This window comes from Sander lucioperca, chromosome 16 (genome assembly GCF_008315115.2).
Source record: "Sander lucioperca isolate FBNREF2018 chromosome 16, SLUC_FBN_1.2, whole genome shotgun sequence".
NCBI lineage: Eukaryota > Metazoa > Chordata > Actinopteri > Perciformes > Percidae > Sander > Sander lucioperca.
Genome location: NC_050188.1, coordinates 12,619,691 through 12,640,786, shown reverse-complemented (window position 1 = coordinate 12,640,786; position 21,096 = coordinate 12,619,691).

The window sequence follows — 21,096 nt, the reverse complement described above, 5'->3', positions numbered from 1 at the left end:
ATTTGACAAATTAATTACGTGCTTAAATTACATTAAATTACAAAGCTTAGAGTTAAAGATAGATCAAGCTGCTGGTTCTCCACAGAAATATCAATGATGTTCAAGGCAAAGGTGTCATGGTTGTGTATGTTTCAGTTTCCTGTTTTATTTTGTAGTCTGTTTTTCTCTTTTTTTCTTTTTTTATTTATTTATTTTTTTTTATTGAGGAAATTCATTTACAATATAAAGGCATAGAGAACATGACGTTAACATCTCTCAACATACATAAGGCACACAGGATAGAAAGGATAACTTAAATTGTATACAAAAATACATTAAAAAAATACATAAAAAAGGAAGCAAATAGAAAAAATATAAAATACTGAAAATAAATAATGAAATAATAATCACAGTGAATTTGACTTTTGTGGTTGCTAGGGGTCCTCAAATACCTTCATCTCCTTATACGCATGGAGGTGAGATGTTGCATGTTTCCCTTTCATTAGTTTCAAAGCACAAAGATGATTGGCTACAAGGTCCCGCTTAAAAACAGAAAAAGGGGCTTTGTTTTCCTCCATTTGGAGGTATGGATGAAAAACTTCGCCATCAATATCATATTGTTCAAAATCAAGTCAGTCTTAATGTTTTTCATAGTAACACCAAACACAATATTTTCTCTTGTGAAAGGGGTGAGTAGTTGGATTTTGGTTGAGAGCCAGTCCTGTTTTGGGGCTTACAGGATAATTGATATAGTTGGTTCTAAATTTCTTAATGTCTGATTCAGAGAACAGCTGGAGTTTGGAGTTTTTGTTTGATAGTATTGGGAAGAGTATACTATTAAGATCAATGCAAATTAATTTGTTTGAATTTCCCTCAGCCCGAAAATCATGACCATTAAAATGAAGTGTGGGTAGATTTAACATAACCGATTGTGTTTCTATGTTTTGGACTAACCCTCAAATTGAGCATGTGTGCAAACTATGTTATATTTCGAGCAGAAGCTGTCGTAAATTAGCCAGCATCCCTAGTCGTTAATTAACCCTTGTGTCGTATAGTTATCCCTTATGTTGTCCACCACGTTTTTGTCACTTTGTAAGTGTGTAAGGGCATCAATAATAAAATTCTCTCATCTCTATAATAATAGATTCTTTCAGTCTCTCATACGTATACACAAATAAAAAACAATCAACAGTGGCCGGGTTGGCTCAGTTGGTAGAGCAGGTGCACATATACTGAGAGGTTTATGCCTTGACGCAGAGGTCCAGGGTTCAAATCCGACCTGTGATGATTCCCTGCATGTCTTCCCCCTCTCGCTCCCCTTTCTCACCTAGCTGTCCTGTCAACATTAAAGGTGAAAAATCACAAAAACCAGCAAATCCAACGTCATGTCTCGAAAGAAATGTCCCTCAACCGGTTTCTTTAGGCAGTATCCCAAAAGAAGACATACAACTTTGCTATTACCGGGGTGGCCACACCTTAAAAAAACAAAAAAAAAACATTCCTCATACAAATTATGTGCGTCCTTGTTCAGAGCCTGATGTCATATTACCTGTTTTGTGTGAATGGATATGAAAGGTGATGTGTGTTCAGTGGAGGACATCAACCAGCAAACAACAGAGAGTATCACAGCTTCACAACATGTTAAATGTGACTTAAGTTATTTACAAACACAAAATAATTTCTAACGTTTATGACACGTTCTTGACAGTGTCATGTCATAGTTATGACAGTGTCATGTCACGATTATGTCAATACCCTCAAGTAAAGTGTTACCAATAAGGTATTTTTACTATAACAGATGCACTAATTAAGTACACTGATGTGAAGTTCTCAGTTCTCACAAGCATACAACTCGTACTAACTGCTGTTAACATTGACACAGCACCAACATGAACAGTACGTCTAATGTAATCGAGATATTTAATATCCATGGTTTAGTTCCTTTGTATTTGAGTGCATTACAATGTAAGTAATGTAGTGTTATAAAATACGTTGCATACTGTAGTGATTGTTTTGCCTGCTTTATGCATGTTAATATTCCATGCAAAGTATTCAAAGTGTTAAAGTGTGAAATACAAAGAACCAGAGTGTCCTTATTTTTGTATGATGCAGCATCATAATCATATGAATTGTTGGCTTCTTTGCTATTGTCCCTGGTGGGGCGTGTTAATTTGATAAAAAAATCGTTGAATTGGCAACGTTTTTATAGTGAAGGCCTGTTGGGTGAACTGAGAGGTAGAGTTTAAGTAGAGCAAATGAGCCAAAGGCTTCCTGTTAAGAGCAGATCCTGAGTACACCATAGCAACCAGCAGCAAAATGTGGGTAGAAAGCATGGGAAATCTCTGATGTCTTTTTTATTAAATGTGACATATAAGGAATAGATACTTAATTGAGAATTTGTGTGACAATGTGTGACAATCTCAACCTGGCACAGATGATTGATGAGCCAGCAGAACTAATTGAAGGATCCTTCAAAATGAACTTTAAAAAATTTGATTCTCTCAAATAGGAGGGACATAATGACTGCTTCTGGAGATTTTGTGATTGGCTTTAATAACCTCTGTCCTCTAGTCTGCGTTAGAAGTGCTAGATTGGAAAGATCAAGCTGTAGGATTGTTGTCAATAGAAACGTAACATTCAGGCTTTTCTCAGTGACCTGTCCTGTAAATCCTGCCAAAAGGCTTCACAGTACATACAATGGAAAAACAGGTGGTCAGTAGTTTCAATTTCAGTTTCACAAAAATTACAGTTATTATGGTCCAAGCCGAATCTCTTTCTTAGCAGCTCGTTGGATGGGTAAATATTACTCGTAATTTCAAAATGGGCTTCTTTTGTCTTGGGGCTTACAGGATACTTGATATAGTTGGTTCTAAATTTCTTAATGTCTGATTCAGAGAACAGCTGGAGTATGGAGTTTCTGTTTGATCATATTGGGAAGAGGGGGTGGGGACCCCGAAGCTCAACGCCAGGCCAATACAAAACGTCAAATAAACGTATAGTTATAGTTTGATGTGGGGTGAAATTGTGCGTGTACATGAGTTTTCCAACATAATAGTACCTGTTTGTGAAATGAAGATTGGCAATTTTTCAATTTGAAAATCACATTTAAGGACAAACTCTACAGCACCCAGTTTTTTTTAACAAACCTCTGGGGAGACAATACCACATACAGTTTTTGTTCAGCAGGAAAGCCATTTAGCCATTTTAATTTTAACATAGCATTTAAGCATTCAAAATCAATAGCCTTTAAATCACCATCTTCGTAATCTTTGACTGTTTCAGATTTTTTTATGTAATGTACCCGATTCTTCCAAATGAAATTAAATTCAATTGGTTAACAGTTTTAATGAATTTATCAGGTATGGCCATTGAGTATGCGGTAATGCATCTTGCTAGGGATTCCATCTTAGTTAAGTATGTTCTTCCAAAGACTGTTAGGTCCCTTTGTAACCACACATCCATCTTAGATTTGCACTCATGAATTTTGTTCTGTATATTTAAGGAGTCGCTGGATTTAACGTCCTTGGTTATATGAATTCCAAGATATTTCACAGAAGTTTTGATGGAAATATTGTAAGCATTTATGAGGTTGCATTGGTGAATGGCCATTAATTCACATTTATTGCGATTAAGTGTTAAACCTGAAGCTTTAGAAAATTCAGCAATTAAGTGAAAAACGTTTTTGTTCTAAATTTTTTACAAAGATGGTAGTGTCGGCGGCCAGTTGGCTTATCACTATCTGCTCATCAAAGATGTTTAATTTGGCAACATCAGAATTGTTTATATTAACTGCAAACATTTCTGCTGCTAGAATGAATAAAAGTGGGGAAATGTTACATCCTTGCTTGACCCCTCTATTGATGGTAAAACGAGGAGACGTACCCTGAGGGAGTGCTACTGAGCTAGTTGTGTCGTTATAGAAGGATTCTATTATGTTACAGAACTTTGGGCCAAATCCACACATACGTAAGACTTCAAATAGAAATTGATGTTCTAACATGTCGAATGCCTTGTAGAAGTCAAGGAATAGAATGAATCCTTTATCTTCTATGAGATAGTTATATTCTAACAGATCTTGTACTATAGTCTTATATTATGTATGGACCTGCCACTTACAAACCCTGTTTGTGTTTCACTAATTATTTGGTCCAGTCCTCTTTTTAATCTGTTAGTGTAAATGTAGGTTCATAAATTGTAATCGTCGTTTAATAGGGAAATTGGACGATAATTGTCTAATAACTTACTATCTTTACCTGGTTTTGGTATGAGTGTGATGATGCCTTGTTTCGTGCTAGTGGGTAGTGACAAGTCTGTATAAAAGTTGGCTGTTAAGCCATCAGGGCCAGGAGATTTATCCAATTTTAGGTGCATGACTGCTTTGTTTAATTCTTCCATAGTAAAGTCCTTGTCACATTCTTCCTTGAATCCACTGTCAATTAGGGGAATAAAATCTTTCATTTTATTGAAGAGAAAGTCTGAATCTGTTACAGAAAAGGATGAGCTATATAGGTTTTGATAGAATGTACTGATTTCTTTTGCAATTAGTTTAGGGTCTGTGCAGTCTGTACCGTTAATTGTAAGAGTTTTGATAGAATTCCTTTGTTGTCATTGTCTTTCTAGTCATTTTCTGGGACCGCAGACATCTTTTTAAAGCAGATGGACTTTTCCTTAACAAGCCAGGAGTAAAGCTGTTCACCTCTAGCCTACATTACTTTCTGCACCACACATCTGCTCCCTCGGCCAAGGACACAGGACAAGATAAATCAACACAAACAAAACAGGAGGAAGACACAACAAAGAGCGGCAGTGATCCACCACAGCCCCCACCTGAGCAAAGATTTGACCATGGAGGACCTCAGAGCGGAGACGAGAAATCTCAACCCCCTTCACCCGTCCAACACTCCTCAAACCCCCGTACCATCACCGACGCCTTTGAGGATCCATTGCTCTCCCCATTCACCCTTTCCCCTGTGTCCCCCTGCCACATGTTGGGGTTCACTGACCGGATGGAGCAGCTGGTAGATGCTGGAACCAAGTTTACCCCACTACATTCTCCCATCACTCGCCCCCAGCATCAACCACTGAAAGTAAAACGCCAGGCACCTCTGCCCCCTCAAGGACGGCAGCTAACTCCTTCTCAACAGACTGATAAGTATGCTTGTGTACAGAATGAAACAAGCTTTAACTGATATGTGCTGGGCCCAGGCGGCATGCCTAGTGGCACTCATGACTCTTTCCAGGACAAGCCTGGGTCCTGTGTATTCAATTCTTCGTCAATCTATGTTGTGATAGGTAATAGAAAAAGAATGGTGACTCCGCTAAGTAAGAAAAAGAAGCACTTAACTGCCAACTTAGCAAATTTAGCATCCATTCCTCGTCAGCCACAGCCTGTCCCAAAAAATGAGACAGATAACTATTTTAACACACTAACACTAGCCTTACTAAACGTCAGGTCTTTGGCGGGTAAATCATTTTTAATCAATGATTTTATTAGTAAACACAATCTTGATTTTATGTTTTTAACTGAAACCTGGTTAGACCATAACAACAGTGATGCTGTTCTCATTGAGTCAACTCCCCCTAACTTCAGTTTTATGAGTGAGAATAGAGCAAATAAGAAAGGAGGTGGAGTCGCCATTTTGTTTAACGACTCGTTCCAATGTACTCAAATAGCTTATGGAAACTTTGCTTCTTTTGAATATGTGGCTCTTCAGTTAAGGTCCCCCTCTCGACCTTTATTTCTAATTATCTACAGGCCACCTAAATACTGTGCATCCTTCTTTGACGACTTTAGTGGACTGCTGTCTTTAATCTGTATTAACTTTGACTGTGTAGTTATTGCTGGTGATTTCAACATTCATGTTGACAACCCCCAGGATAGAGGGACAAAAGAACTGTGTTGTATTTTTGAGAACTATGGACTGACTCAGCATGTGACGGAGCCCACACACAACAAGGGGCACACTCTGGACTTGATTATCTCGAAGGGTTTGAACATTTCCAAGGTTGTGGTGACTGATGCTGCTCTATCTGATCATTCCTGTGTTTTCTTTAATGGCACTATCTCTGTGCAAAAAAGTGTCCAAACAAAGTTAATACGAAAACGGTATATCACTGACAACACCAGTGAAACATTCAGTCAGCTTTTCTCGTCCACACCCGCCCTCTCAGGGGTCTCAGTCACTGAGCTTGTAGACAATTTCAATTGTAAAATTACAAATGTTATTGATACCATTGCTCCAATTAAGATAGAAACTGTCTCTGATAAGAAAAGATCTCCATGGAGAAATACCATACTGGTAAGAACAAAAAAAAGAGAGTGTCGAAAAGCAGAACGCAGGTGGCGAAAAACTAATCTCCAGGTCCACTACAACACTTTTAAAGAGAGACTTCGCATTTATAATTTGGAACTGAGGAATGCAAGGCGGTCCTTCTTCTCGGACATTATTGCCAAAAACAATAATAATTCACGTGCTTTGTTTGCTACTGTCGATAGGTTAACAAACCCTCCAGTACCAGTAGCATCTGAACTTTTATCCACAAAGGCCTGCAATGATTTTGCCACCTTCTTCAATGACAAAATTCAGAAAATTAGACAAACAGTCAGTGCTTCCATATCGAGTACAGGGTATGTGTTGTCACAGTGTCCAAGCAAAACAGATTCCAACATGACCCAATTTCGTATGATTAACTATAAAAACCTGGAGGACATTATACAACATCTGAAAACCTCCTCATGTTGCCTTGACATTCTACCAACGGGCCTTTTCAAAAATGTTGCAAATTGTTTGGCTCCAGATCTTCTACAGATTGTAAACACGTCTCTTCTCTCAGGTATCTTCCCACAGGCCCTGAAAACTGCAGTCATTAAGCCACTCTTAAAGAAGAACAATCTAGACACGTCACTAATGACCAACTATAGGCCGATATCAAACCTTCCATTTTTAAGTAAAATCATTGAAAAAACGGTTTCTCAACAATTGACCCTTTTCTTGTCACTAAACAACAGTTTTGATACCTTCCAGTCGGGTTTTCGACCACACCACAGCACTGAGACAGCTCTTGTTAAAGTCTTTAATGACATCCACTTAAACACAGATAGTGGCAAAATTTCAGTCTTGGTACTACTTGATCTCAGTGCTGCATTTGATACGGTCGACCATGACATATTACTAGACCGATTGGAAAATTGGGTTGGCATTTCGGGCTCAGTACTAAAGTGGTTTGAGTCTTATTTAAAGAATAGGGACTACTTTGTGTCGATAGGGAATTATACATCTGAGCATACAAATATGACGTGCGGAGTTCCCCAAGGCTCCGTTCTGGGGCCTCTCCTGTTTAACATCTACATGCTTCCACTGGCTCAAATTATGGAAAACAACAAAATAAGCTACCACAGTTATGCGGATGACACACAACTGTATATAACCTTATCGCCAGGGGACTACAGTCCAATACAACAACTGACTAAGTGCCTTGAGAAAATTAACGACTGGATGTGCCAGAACTTTCTTAAATTAAATGAAGAAAAAACTGAGGTGGTTGTTTTTGGAGCAAAAGAGGAACAATTGAAAGTCAGCACTCAGCTTCAAACGATAATGTTAAAAACAACAGACAAAGCCAGAAATCTTGGTGTAGTCATGGACTCAGACCTGAATTTTAACAGCCACATTAAGACAATTACTAAGTCAGCCTATTACCACCTTAAAAATATATCAAGGGTTAAAGGACTTATGTCTCAGCAGGACTTGGAAAAACTTATCCATGCTTTTATCTTCAGTAGACTAGACTACTGTAACGGAGTCTTTACAGGTCTCCCTAAAAAATCAATCAGACAGCTGCAGCTGATTCAGAACGCTGCTGCTCGAGTCCTCACTAAGACCAAGAAGGTGGATCACATCTCTCCAGTACTGAAGTCTCTACACTGGCTTCCAGTGCCTCAAAGAATTGATTTCAAAATACTTTTGTTGGTTTATAAATCACTAAACGGTTTAGGGCCTAAATACATTTCTGATCTGCTAGTACAGTATGACCCACCCAGACCTCTCAGGTCGTCTGGGACAGGTCTGCTTGTTGTCCCTAGAGTCAGAACTAAACAGGGGGAAGCAGCGTTTAGTTTCTATGCTCCACATATCTGGAACAAACTCCCAGAAAACTGCAGGTCTGCCGCAACTCTCAGTTCTTTTAAATCAAGGCTGAAGACTTATCTATTTGATGTTGCCTTTCTTTCTATATAAGCTTAGAAAGAGAAATTCCTATTTTATCTGCTTTTATATATTTAACTGTTTTAATTGCTCTTTAATGTTTCATTTCTTATACTGCACTGTAACTTTTATTCTTGTATTTTAACTGTTTTAAATTTTTTATTCTGTTTTCATGTAAAGCACTTTGAATTGCCCTGTTGCTGAAATGTGCTATACAAATAAAGCTGCCTTGCCTTGCCTTGCCTAGTCTACAAAAGTGTGCTGAAATTTTCTCGCCTTCTTCAATCCATTTAGATCTTGATCTGATAAATGCCCCACAAGCTTTTCTTTCATAAATTCTATCAAGTCTGGATTGCAAGGAAAAGAGTCGTCCTCTGTTAATACTATTTTTTATGCAAATCATATGTATCTCTTTAATGGTATTTTCTTAGTCTAAGCCATTAATCTTCTTAATGTATTTGCTAAGGGAGATTGAATATTGGCAGATTTTATATTTAAAAAATTCCCATTTTTGAGTGTATGACGATATGGAATCATCCTGTAAGACTTCTTGAATAAGGGTTTTAATGCCACTACAGTACTCATCATTTTTTAGGAGATTTGCATTAAATTTCCAGTACCCTTTTCTCCTAGCGAACTGTATTGTAGGGGTTATTGATAATCAATACAGCAATGGTCAGTAAGTGGTGCAGGAGATATTTCACAGTTTGCAATTTGACTTGCTTCTAACCAGTAATCTAGTCTAGATTTGATAGAGGCATCTGATTTAAACGAGGTAAATTGTCTAAGATTTGGGTTTTTGTTTCTCCAAGGATCGTGGAGGTATAAATTGTTACATAAGTTAACCAATAATGTGTTAGGATGAGGATTTGTATATCTGTTTTTCTCTCTTGTCATGTCTTATTTTCCTTCCTGCCTTGTGTTTTCCCACCTTTGTGATTGTCTTCCCCACCCTGATGTGTCTCACCTGTTCCTGAGCCCTCGTGTCACCTGTCCCTTGTTTCACCTCGTTACCGTGTGTATAGTCTCTGTGTTGTCTTTGTCTGGTGTCAGATCATTGTATTGTTTTGGGTGTTGGTGTCTCCTTTGTCTTGGTGTTCCCGTTTTTTTAGACGTAAAATGTAGCTATTAAAGGGGTGGCCACACCTTAAAAAAACAAATGAACTGAAGGTGTGGTTCTTCTAGTCTCTTATACCTATACACAAATAAACACAAAACCAGACATATGCTGCACAATGACAAAAACTCTTGGTGTAATCTTATGAGGAAAACAAACAACTTCACCACAAAGCCAACATCATGTCTCAAAAGAAATGTCCCTCAACCAGTTTCTTTAGGCAGTTACCCAAAAGGAGGCATAAAATGTAACTTTTACAAAGGGTGGCCACACCTTAAAAAACAAAAATCCCTCATACAAATTATGTGCGTCCCTGGTCAGAGCCTGATGTCGTATTACCTGTTTTGTGTGGATATAAAAGGTGATGTGTGTTCAGTGGAGGACATCAACCAGCAAACAGCATACAATTAAGCTTTCACAAAGGGTGGCCACACCTTAAAAAACAAAAAATCCTCATACAAATTATGTGCGTCCCTGATCAGAGCTTGACGTCATAATACCTGTTTTGTGTGAATGGATATACAAGGTGATGTGTGTTCAGTGGAGGACATCAACCAGCAAACAGCAGACAGCATCACAGCTTCACAACATGTTAAATGTGACTCATGTTATTTACAAACACAAAATAATGTTTACTATAACAGATTATTTTGTCTGCTTTATGCATGTTAATATTCCATGCAAAGTATTCAAAGTATTAAAGTGTGAAATACAAAGAACCAGAGTGTCCTTATTTTTGTATGATGCAACATCATAATCATATGAATTGTTGGCTTCTTTGCTATTGTCCCTGGTGGGGCGTGTTAATTTGATAAAAAAAATGGTTGAATTGGCAACGTTTTTATAGTGAAGGCCTGTTGGGTGAACTGAGAGGTAGAGTTTAAGTAGAGCACACGAGCCAAAGGCTTCCTATTAAGAGCAGGTCCTGAGTACACCATAGCAACCAGCAGCAAAATGTGGGTAGAAAGCATGGGAAATCTCTGATGATTTATTAAGCAGACTTTAAATGTAACATATAAGGAATAGATACTTAATTGAGAATTTGTGTGACAATGTGTGACAATCTTAACCTGGCACAGATGATTGATGAGCCAGCAGAACTAATTAAAGAATCCTTCAAAATCAACATTGAAAAATGTGATTCTCTCAAATATGAGGGACAAACTGACTGCTTCTGGAGATTTTGTGCTTGGCCTTGGTGACCGCTGGCCTCTAGTCTGCGTTAGAAGTGCTAGATTGGAAAGATCAAGCTGTAGGATTGTTATCAATAGAAATGTAACATTCAGGCTTTTCTCAGGGACCTTGCTGACAGTAGTATACCGTTCATCACACTTCTGAAATACCATTTGTAGAACTGGCATTGAAATATTTGACAAATTATCATTACATGCTTACACTACATTAAATTAAAGTAAATTATATTACAAAGCTTAGAGTTAAAGATAGATCAAGCCGCTGGTTCTATACAGAAATATCAATGATGTTCAAGGCAAAGGACTTAGGTTTAAATTACCCCTATGTCTGGATATAAAACTGCAAGTGCTGAACAGTTTAGTAACAAGCTTTCTTTTATGATGAGGTGGTGTAAGAGCATCATTAATAGATTCTCTCCTGAAGGTGTGGTTCTTCCACTCTCTCATACCTATACACAAATAAACACAAAACCAGACATACGCTGCATAATGACAAAAATGCTTGGTGTAATCTTATGAGGAAAATAAACAAATGTTTACCAGAACATCAAAAATACCTTCCCCACAAATCCAACGTCATGTCTCAAAAGAAATGTCCCTCAACCGGTTTCTTTAGGTAGTAACCCAAAAGAAGACGTAAAATGTAGCTATTACAAGGGTGGCCAGACCTTAAAAGACTAAAATTCCTCATACAAACGATGTCCGTCCTTGTTCAGAGCCTGACGTCGTATTACCTGCTTTGTGTGGATATAAAAGATGATGTGTGTTCAGTAGAGGACATCAACCAGCAAACAGCAACAGGTTGAATCAGATAGCATCACAGCTTCAATCACTGTAGTCAAGACAAATCTGCAGCAGACAAAACCTGTAAGTATTTCAGTGATGAATATTAGTCCAATTCCAATCAATGCAAGTTGTGTTTTCTGTCTTTCTTCAATAACAATGCAATTATCCGCAATAATAGTCATCATAATAATCATAATAATCATCATCCACGGTCTGTAGGTGTAATAGTTGTTGGTGTTATATATCTAACATGCTTTAGCTGTGACTTATGATTTTATTAAAAGAACACAAAACTTACTAATTTTAACAGATCTTATGTCATGCACTAATTAAGTACACAGACAAACTTGATTTATATTCTTTTGACATAAGACAAGATTGCATACAGCTTTTACTAACTGCTGTTAACAGTGACACAGAACCATATGAGCCATATTCAGTGATTGGCCACAATAATAAACAGCTCTTATGTCTAATATATTCAAAGAGATTTAATATCCATATTGCAGTTTATTTGTATTTGATTTCATTACACTGTAAGAAATGTACTTTGTGGAAACTCAGCTGCACAGTGTGGTGATTGTTCTGTTGCCCGCATTTTCATGTGTGTACATATTCCATGTAAAGTACATAAAGTATTAAAGTGTAAAATCTGTATGAAGGAGTATCATACTCATATTTGTTTCTTCTAGTAGTGTGTGGTAAGCTCATGTTGGCATCTGATGAAACACATTCAACCTATCACAGTTGATTGATGAGCCAGGCAGACGAAGAATCCTTCAAAATCAACATTGTAAAATTTGATTCTCTCAAATAGAAGAGACAAAATGATTGCTTCTTGAGATTTTGTAACATTCAGGCTTTTCTCAGTGACTGTGCTGATGGTAATATACCGTTCATCACACTTTTGAAATACCATTTGTAGAAGTGGCATTGAAATATTTGACAAATGAATTACGTGCTTAAGTGTCCTTGCTAGTTTAGGAACGACGCAGTTGTCAGTTTCCTGTCCAGCGCCCAAGTTGTTTAAATAGCAAATGCACCTGCACCCATCTTTGCGCACATGGGCATGCTGGTCTTACAGGGAGATTTGCTATCTTAAGGCAGTGGGAAGTGATCGCACCATTTACCAACAAAAACCTGGTCTAAAGTCAATAACGCAGCATTTCATTGTTATTTCAACAGCAAATTAGTCAAATGTGCCTAGGCTTATGCACAGTGCGCGCACACTATGCTTGCTACACACACAGGGAAGCGCAGCAGCACACAAACATGTAAAGGATTACAAATAAAAATATTACGGTCCAAATCCTCCATCATAATAGCAATGCTCCAAGATACAAATGTGCCCAGCTTTTAAAGGGAATGGGAGATGACACTCTGATTGGTTCATTGCATGTTACGCCCAAAACACACCTTTGAATTAATGACGGCACTAAGTACAACCCTTTTGAACCATGCTACACTTTCGGCATAATTATAATATATTTACAGTTTGAATTTCGTCACGCCACTTATATAACAGCTACCCCTAAGGTCTTACAAAGCTAACGCTTGCGTCCGATTTCAATTTAATGCATTTTTGTGAATATGAGGGATTTCGTTAGCTGCTAGTGTGCCTTCAATCCTATGGGTAAAGATCGCGGCTAGCTGCAGGCCCTGGAGCTCCATCAGGGCCTCGGCTTTTGGTAGTCCAGTAACCCAGAAAAGTGGGCCTTTTTGCGGGCATGGAGCGCCGCAGGCTTCCGGTCTTGACAGAGATCCATCTAGCTCACAGCGAGCCGGGGGCTGTGAAGGAGGACACGCCGGGCGGCAAGGCAGCACCGGCCGCTGTCACGTTAGCCTGCTGAGCACCTGCTGAACTGCGACACACAGTCAGACAAAATTTGCAATGAGCCATCAATTTTCGTAAAACAGCCCATATTTGACCTCTACATAGTTGATTTCTCGCATAAAAAAGTCTCGGAAGTGAATTTAGTAATTAAAAAGCGGACGAACAATGTATAATATTTCTGAGATCTGCCCAACCTAGATTCAGAAGACTAAGCTGACCTCAGATCAGTGGTGTAGCCTATGTAAATGTTTGGGCGTGACAAAGGTAGAGACTAGAGCCAAATGAAGAGGAGCCACCGAGTTGATGTCAACTCGGTGGTTCGTTGAGATTTCCGTTTTCAGAGGCAGTTTCAAATTGTGAGATTTGCAGAGGAGGTTCTATGTATGTCCTATTTACCCTCCAAACTCATTTTTCAACTATGACAAGGTAAAATCGGTTTTGCATTCTATCACCCCTTTAAAACTTTTCTTTTTTTCTTCCAGAATAAATGAACTAACAGATTAATTTGACACCAACAATCTTTACACAGATAATCGTTGGTGATGATTATTATGATTATTATGACTATTATTGCAGATAATTGTACTGTTGTTGATGAAAGACAGGAAACGCGTCTTTTATTGATTGAAATTAGACTAATATTCATCATTGTAATACTTACAGGTTTTGTCTGCCGTAGATTTGTCTTGACTGCAGTGATTGAAGCTGTGATGCTATCTGATTCCACCTGTTGCTGTTTGCTGGTTGATGTCCTCTACTGAACACACATCATCTTTTATATCCACACAAAGCAGGTAATACGACATCAGGCTCTGAACAATGTTGATGATTTGTAAGAGTAATGGGTTTTTAAGGTGTGGCCACCCCTGTAATGGATTATTCATACATCTTTTTGGATTTGTGGGAAAGATATTTGTGATGTTATGGTAAACATTTGTGTATTTTCCTGTTAAGATTACACCAAGCGTTTGTCTGATTGTGCAGCTTATGTTTCATTTAGTGTTTATTTGTATATAGGTATGAGAGACTGGAAGAACCACACCTTCAGGAGAGAATCTATTATTGGTGCTCTTAGAAAGTGACAAAAAAATCGGGAAAAGCTTAAAAAACATACACAAACAAAAGTGTTGAAAAAGTCGACCAAAACATTGAAATTAAAATTTTAATTTAAAATTTTGACAAAAAGAAAAAAAAGTTGCAAGGTTGACGGGAAGACAACACAAGGGTTAATAGGAAGCCCTTGGCTCATGTGCCCTCCTTAAACAGGACATCTCAATTTACTCGACAGGTCTTTACTTCCTTTGTTGTTAACTGTGTTCTGTTGTGGTCTGGTTGTTGTTGTTTTGTATTTATTCTGTTTAAATTGTACTCTAGACATTACTGAACATGAGGGCAGGCCTTCAATGATTCCTCAAGATTAAAAAAAAAGGCTGAGTGAATAAAAATTAAGTTTATTCAAGTTTATTTATTAGCACGTTTGCCACATGATTTATATTGTCAAAACTGCTCACAATTGCCCTGTGATGAAAATAATTTTCTGTAATGATGAAGTGAAAATATTTCAATGTTTCATGAGATGCCAACATGGGCTCACCACACACTACTAGAAGAAACAAATATGATAATGATGCTGCATCATAGAGACACAAGTACACTCATGTTCCGAATCAGAAACAGAATCAGAATCAGAAAGGGCTTTATTGCCAAGTACGTTGCACATAGGAGGAATTTGTCATGGTGTTGTTGGAGCATGTCACACATACAAATATAAGAAGGATAAAAAAGATATAAACAATATAAGTATAAACATATACACACAGTACGTATTAATAACGATAAAATAAATTTAAATAAATAGTAAATAGTAAAATAGTAAAATAAGTTCCTTGTATTTCACACTAATACTTTAATTACATTACATGGAATATTAACACACATAAAAAACAGACAACATAACAATCACCACAGTGGGCAGCAGAGTTTCCACCAAGTACATTTCTTACAGTGTAATGCAATCAAATACAAATGAACTGCAATATGGATATTAAAAATCTCTTTGAATATATTAGACATACAAGCTGTTAATTGTTGAAGCCAATCACTGCATATGGCTCAAATGGTTCTGTGTCACTGTTAACAGAAGTTAGTAATAGTTGTATGTGTGCTCGTCTTATGTCAAAAGAATATACATCAAGTTTGTCTGTGTAGTAAATTAGTGCATGCCATAAGATCTGTTATAATTAGTAAGTTTTGTGTTCTTTTAATAAACAGCTGCTGTTACTGCTGGGGCAGCTGTGGTTACTGCTGGGGCAGCTGTGGTTGATGCTGGGGCAGCTGTCGTTACTGCTGGGGATGCTGGGGCAGCTGTGGTTGATGCTGGGGCAGCTGTGGTTACTGCTGGGGCAGCTGTCGTTTCTGCTAGGGCAGCTGTGGTTGATGCTGGGGCAGCTGTGGTTGCTGCTGGGGCAGCTGCGGTTGTTTTTGGGGCAGCTGTGGTTGGTTTTGGGGCAGCTGCGGTTGATGCTGGGGCAGCTGTGGTTGATGCTGGGGCAACTGTGGTTACTGTTGGTGCAGCTGTGGTTGATGCTGGGGCAGCTGTTGTTGATGCTGGAGCAGCTGTGGTTACTGCTGGGGATGCTGGGGCAGCTGTGGTTGATGCTGGGGCAGCTGTCGTTACTGCTGGGGCAGCTGTGGTTGATGCTGGGGCAGCTGTGGTTACTGCTGGGGATGCTGGGGCAGCTGTGGTTGATGCTGGGGCAGCTGTGGTTACTGCTGGGGCAGCTGTCGTTTCTGCTAGGGCAGCTGTGGTTGATGCTGGGGCAGCTGCGGTTGTTTTTGGGGCAGCTGTGGTTGGTTTTGGGGCAGCTGCGGTTGATGCTGGGGCAGCTGTGGTTGATGCTGGGGCAACTGTGGTTACTGTTGGTGCAGCTGTGGTTGATGCTGGGGCAGCTGTTGTTGATGCTGGAGCAGCTGTGGTTACTGCTGGGGATGCTGGGGCAGCTGTGGTTGATGCTGGGGCAGCTGTCGTTACTGCTGGGGCAGCTGTGGTTGATGCTGGGGCAGCTGTGGTTACTGCTGGGGATGCTGGGGCAGCTGTGGTTGATGCTGTGGCAGCTGTGGTTACTGCTGGGGCAGCTGTCGTTTCTGCTAGGGCAGCTGTGGTTGATGCTGGGGCAGCTGTGGTTGCTGCTGGGGCAGCTGCGGTTGTTTTTGGGGCAGCTGTGGTTGGTTTTGGGGCAGCTGCGGTTGATGCTGGGGCAGCTGTGGTTGATGCTGGGGCAACTGTGGTTACTGTTGGTGCAGCTGTGGTTGATGCTGGGGCAGCTGTGGTTGATGCTGGAGCAGCTGTGGTTACTGCTGGGGATGCTGGGGCAGCTGTGGTTGATGCTGGGGCAGCTGTCGTTACTGCTGGGGCAGCTGTGGTTACTGCTGGGGCAGCTGTGGTTGATGCTGGGGCAGCTGTGGTTGATGCTGGGGCAGCTGTGGTTGATGCTGGGGCAGCTGTGGTTGATGCTGGGGCAGCTGTGGTTACTGCTGGGGCAGCTGTCGTTTCTGCTGGGGCAGCTGTGGTTGATGCTGGGGCAGCTGTGGTTGATGCTGGGGCAACTGTGGTTACTGTTGGTGCAGCTGTGGTTGATGCTGGGGCAGCTGTGGTTGATGCTGGAGCAGCTGTGGTTACTGCTGGGGATGCTGGGGCAGCTGTGGTTGATGCTGGGGCAGCTGTCGTTACTGCTGGGGATGCTGGGGATGCTGGGGCAGCTGTGGTTGATGCTGGGGCAGCTGTGGTTCCTGCTGGTGCAGCTGTGGTTGATGCAGGGGCAGCTGCTGTTACTGCTGGGGCAGCTGTGGTTGATGCTGGGGCAGCTGTGGTTACTGCTGGGGATGCTGTGGTTGATGCTGGGGCAGCTGTGGTTGATGCTGGGGCAGCTGTGGTTACTGCTGGGGCAGCTGTGGTTGATGCTGGGGCAGCTGTGGTTGATGCTGGGGCAGCTGTGGTTGATGCTGGGGCAGCTGTGGTTACTGCTGATGCAGCTGGGGTTGATGCTGGGGCAGCTGTCGTTGATGCTGGGGCAGCTGTCGTTTCTGCTAGGGCAGCTGTGGTTGATGCTGGGGCAGCTGTCGTTACTGCTGATGCAGCTGGGGTTGATGCTGGGGCAGCTGTCGTTACTGCTGGGGCAGCTGTTGTTACTGTGGGTTCAGCTGTTGTTACTGCTGGACCCTCTAAGACTCCCTCTACGTTGCCAGAGCCTGTTTTGAGTAGAAATTGGTTGATCAGATCCTGTACTACAAATCAAGATCAACATGCCCTGGATTTATTTCAGTTACCCGGCTTCACCTAACCTAACACCCGCGGTCCCGCATAAGCTCACAACGCTGGTTAACAACTAGTTCAATCAACCCAGGGTTTCCCAATCCAGCGACGCACGCGTTCACATAAAAGAGGCGGTGTTTGCACAGCATGACCAATCGCAAACATCTACCAGAGCCTCATATTGTACATAAGTAGAGCTTACTATAATTCTACATAAATTCTACAAAAAAAGAACACAGACACGGTTTATCAGGCAAAATGCAATACAATCACTGCTTCCTAAAACAGGAACGAAAGCCGGCAAAGGCCGACGCTTTAAATGCATAAATCACAACGCTTATCAATAGCACTCAGTCAGGCACAAGATCTGACCGTAATTACAGGTCGTCATTGCTTATTATTCCAGTTGCAACCCTGGCAGTGGTAAGCGATCGTGAGAGCAAATAAAAAATATAAAAACATAATTCAAACTGAGCGTTGTTGCGCATTGGCAACACACTGCTCAAGCAGCCGACAAATAGCATATATATAATTCCCTCCGCTAAAAATAAATACCAATCAATGAATGGTAACAGGGTTGTCGGTCTCTAAATGTTTTGACTTTTATGAGCACACCTCTCTCTCTCTCCGAGCACCGAGCTCCACTGGATCTTCTAAGAATGGTGACGCCGTTATCAATCGAGTATTGATTGGTCAGTAGGCGGTGCTTTTACATCGGTTGATCTCTAATCCCCAACATAACCTCCACCGTCGTGGTACACAAAACCCTGGGTTGAACCTGAAGTTACCTCGTAAACGGCAAATCTTGCTTTGTAGTACAGCCTCTGGTGCACATTTAGTTCAACATTTCAAACTCATTTGACAAGTGCATTGTCTGAGGGTCTTCAACAATGTCATGGTTGATCATTATAACATTCAGATTTTGATCCCACATTTTAGACTTCTCTTTACAGCACAACATTTATTTTTAATTAACAACGTAGAACTTACCAACACACAGAAGAAGGACACATATCTTCATCATCATTTTGGGAAGGTGCTTTACCTTTGAAAAAATATGATTCATTTTTTTTAGATTCAGTTAAGTAATGACAATTGAGTAGCTGAATTTATCAACTAAAATCTGTATTTAAACTACTACTTAATGATATTTAGGCAATATAGTGAATTGTTGAATTATCAAAATGTTATGTCACGTATTGCATATGTTAAAATGTATTTAATTAATTTCTTTACATTAACTATTGCATCTTTGAGACAATAATACCTTGTTAACTGTAAATGCACACTATCATGTATAAATGTTCGGATCTACATATAAGTACTATAAGCGTCTACATTGTTTCCTTATTATTTAAACTTTTAAGTTAAAAAAATACATTTGTCTAATAACAACATACACAACATAGTTATAGCTGTAGACACATACAACTAAATAATTAAAGCATTCAAATTAAGAACACTTAAAATCTTTTCTCTTTTCCTCCTGAAAAAAAATTAAACAAGGAGCCGATAAGTGTAACACCAACAATTACATATAATCGTTGGTAATGATTATTTTGACGACTATGACTGAAGATAAATGCATAGTTATTAAAGAATGACAGGAAACACAACTTGCATTGAATGAAATTGGATGAATATTCATCATTTAAATACTTACAGGTCTGCCGAAGATTTGTCTTGACTGCAGTGATTGAAGCTGTGATTCCACCTGTTTCTGTTTGCTGATAAATGTCCTCGACTGAACACAGCTTTTATATCCATTCATACAAAGCAGGTAATATGATATCAGGCTCCGAACAACATGAGTGATGCCTTTCGCCTCAAAACAGTTTTACCTGTGTTCAAAATCAAACCCTGCTCTCAAATCATAAACAAAGTGATCAAAATGATATAAACTATCAAGCAGTCAATACACAATACACAAAAAAAGAGAAAACACATTGTTCAAAACATATAGTTCTCAGGGAGAAGTACATTTTTATCTCAAAACAAATTTCATATTTTTCCGTCATTGTCCAACGAAAACATGTTCTATGATAGTAGCTCAAAATTGATAAAAAATTACTACTCTGCTTTGCTCTTTGCAATTTTTTTTGTTCTTTCTCCTCCTTGTACCTCTATTTTTACAGTACTGTACCCTGCATCTCACAAAGTTGTCCTTTGTCTCTGTGATACTGTAATTCTTGTTCTTTGTTGATATGATCCTGCAACCAGTCAAAATCTATTGAGCATTCAGTACTGTTGGAAAGCACAGTTCAGGGCCATACAATTTGTTCATTGTACAGTATACAGCCTACAATGCACTGTACTACAGTATACAATACTAAAAGGGACAAAAATCAAAGGAGTAAACATGTGATCACTGTGCTTCTTCTTGTCTTTGGGCTGGGTCAGGCCAGAGCACTTTGTCGACATCACAAGCAGTATTGTCCCTCCTGAGGCAACGGGGGAAGAAGCCCCTTGTGTGCCGTATCCAGCCCTGACACCTAGCATACGCACTCGTCCTCTCACATTGTTTCATCTATCCATTCTCAGACTTTCTCCTTCAACAACCTGTTTGCTCTCTGAACTGGCTTATATTGGTTGTGTCACATCATTTGAAACAAGTGAAATCAATTTTAAGTGGTTGTGTTTAATCAATGACACGTGTTCTTTATTTGTATTTGATTATTGCCACTTGTGTTTACCAGTATGGATGACATGTGCATTAGAGTGCAGAATGTGTTTTGAGAATGAGAATGTGTTTAGAGTTTTACTGAAAAGTCTAAGTGAGATCTGCAAATTGTGTTTTAACATGTGAAATGGTTTAAGGTATTGACAACAGACTGCACAATTAGCTAAATGAGTTCAGGCAACTAAGAACTTTGTTCAGCTGTGGTGGAAACTTTTCATGTTTGCAGCAGGTGTAGGTTTTGGAAAATAGGAAAGTGAAACAAATAAAGACAGTCGAAGACTAAACCAAGTTAGGTTTTTGTATTTTATTATAAACTTGCAAGAATATAGGAGTAACACGATTTCACAAAAGGCACAGCAGCCCAGTGTGGAAAAATGTATTCAACGAATGAGAAAAAGCACACAGTATATATGCATCTTAAGTGAGATAGAAAGACATGCCCCCCTTTCTAAACATGACTCAACATTTCTTACAATCAAACATAGTAGACATTTCAGGAGCCACTTCGCCTCTTCCCCTCTGTACCACTTTCTACCCCAAGGTTTAGACATCCTGTTTATCTCAACTATGTGAGAAGTCTCAACTATTCAGGGAGAAATAACAGATAGTTTAGGGTGACCTTGTAGCCCCTATCTGTTCAGCGTACATATTACGTTCCCAGACTTTGTGGCTCTTACTTTCAACACGTGAGAATAAGAAAAACTCACTTTCAGCATTGTGAGACAAAGTAAAACTAGTTTATAGAAATAAGACAAGAATATAAAGAATCATGCTTAAATATAATTTTGCCATTACATTTCACTCTTTTGATTACAAACTAATCACAATAAACAAATTAATTTTATGAATAGGAATATATATATTTTCAAATAGCGTCTTCCATGTTCTTCTGTTGTCAGAGGTTCGTCCACTAGCACTTGACAAAGCGTAGGAAAGAAGTCTTTACCACTGTTTCGTGTGTGTGTGTGTGTGTGTGTGTGTGTGTAGTCCC